The sequence below is a fragment of the Mizuhopecten yessoensis genome, unplaced genomic scaffold (genome assembly GCF_002113885.1).
Source record: "Mizuhopecten yessoensis strain PY_sf001 unplaced genomic scaffold, ASM211388v2 scaffold2329, whole genome shotgun sequence".
Classification (NCBI taxonomy): domain Eukaryota; kingdom Metazoa; phylum Mollusca; class Bivalvia; order Pectinida; family Pectinidae; genus Mizuhopecten; species Mizuhopecten yessoensis.
The window spans coordinates 1306389-1308545 of record NW_018404492.1 but is presented as its reverse complement, the minus strand read 5'-3'; positions in this window follow the sequence as shown (position 1 = coordinate 1308545).

Here is a 2157-nt window from a genome sequence, read left to right as displayed (position 1 = left end):
GTGCGACGTTGAGACAAGACTTCCCAACCAGTTTCGAAGTAAAGAGACGCTCTACTAGCAAAAGATGGCAGGCCGGTGACAATACGCGCCGCTTCTAACTGGAGTTTTTCAAGTTTATTTGCATCGGCAGTTGTACAACCGTCCCAAACTTCGCAACAGTATTCAAGCAGAGGGAGTATAAAAGTAAGATAAATTCTGTTTAATGTCTTGCGATTTAAAGTATATTTTAACTTGCGGAGAATTCCTATTTGTTTCGTAACAGTTTTACAAATGTTATCAATATGGTGAGTCCATTTACAGTTAGCATCTAGGAAAATGCCTAGATGTTTATGATGTTCAATAAAATCAATATTAACATTATTAAAAATGAGATTGACATCAAGCTCAGCATTGGTATTTGAAATTAGTAGCGCTTCAGTTTTATTAGGATTAAATTTAACAAGCCAATTTTCTGCCCAGTTATGAATTTTTTCAAGATCTCGGTTAGTAGTAGTTTCTAGTTCATTTGCGGAAGGAGAAGAGACGGATAGGGAAGTATCATCAGCAAAAAGACGGGAAGGGCTGACAAGGTTATCAGTTATATCGTTGATATACAAGAGAAAAAGAAGCGGACCTAAGACAAAGCCCTGGGGTACACCAGCATTAGTTGTTTTAGAAGACTTGTTGATGGCGATTCTGTACATATCGGATAGCCAGTCTAAAATATTTCCATTTATTCCATAGCTTTTTAATTTGTGTACAAGACCTGCATGCCAAACCCGATATTATTTTAATATCTAAGGACAAAGTCAAACACAGCAAGTCGTGACTAAATAAGGATCACATTACCACTATCAAAAACTTAACTAAATAAGGATCACATTACCACTATCAAAAACTTAACTAAATAAGGATCACATTACCACTATCAAAAACTTAACTAAATAAGGATCACATTACCACTATCAAAAACTTAACTAAATAAGGATCACATTACCACTATCAAAAACTTAACTAAATAAGGATCACATTACCACTATCAAAAACTTAACTAAATAAGGATCACATTACCACTATCAAAAACTTAACTAAATAAGGATCACATTACCACTATCAAAAACTTAACTAAATAAGGATCACATTACCACTATCAAAAACTTAACTAAATAAGGATCACATTACCACTATCAAAAACTTAACTAAATAAGGATCACATTACCACTATCAAAAACTTAACTAAATAAGGATCACATTACCGCTATCAAAAACTACGCATTGGAAACTATTTTTTCCCGGCATCTGGAAAGAAAACCATACATTGCGGGATATTTATGAAAATAACTAAGATGAAATGAAAACAAACCCCAACAAATAACGTTTTGAGTGTGAAAATTCAGCGGGGTTAGACCCGGAGCGAAGCCTGTTATACTGCTGCTCTCTATAAGTGACTGTGCTTCTTAGTTATCGGAAGTGTGCTGGCGCAGCTTTGCTACATTTATATCCAAAACGAATTTAAGGGAAAAGACTGAAGTGCTCTACATTCAAATACTGTATATTGTTTGAGCAAGAAGGGTCCTCAATGCGATAAATTCGTTGTCTAGTCAGTTACTGACCCTCTACAGATATTTTGTGGTTAAAAAAACTGTTGAACGAATTTTATTTGACCAATTTTTGCAAAATTGGAATTCTGACAAAAAGGAATCCAGCAAAGGAATAAATTATGAATTATTTAAAGATGAACTAAAATTAGAAAATTATCTAAATATCCTGTCTACAAAAAATGCCCTTATGTTCTGTAAATTTAGAACTGTCAATGTCAGATTTCCAATAGAAAGAGGAAGATGGTTAAATATAGAAAGAAGAAATAGAATATGCCATTTATGTAATACTGGAATTAGAGATGAATTTCATTATATGTTTAATTGTCCAAATTTTTCAAATGAAAGAAAATTGTATGTTCCAAATTATTATAGCAGGCAACCAAACTGTTTAAAATTCCTGCAACTTTTTTCAACAAATAACAAAGTTTTACTAGTTAAAATATGCAAATATATTAATATAGTAATAGAGAGAGTCCGTTCCCCTGATTAAAACAGCACGTACTCTATCTTTAATGTACCCATTGTATATTTTCTTAATATCACATGTAAATTGTGGTTGAAAAGAATAAAACCTTGT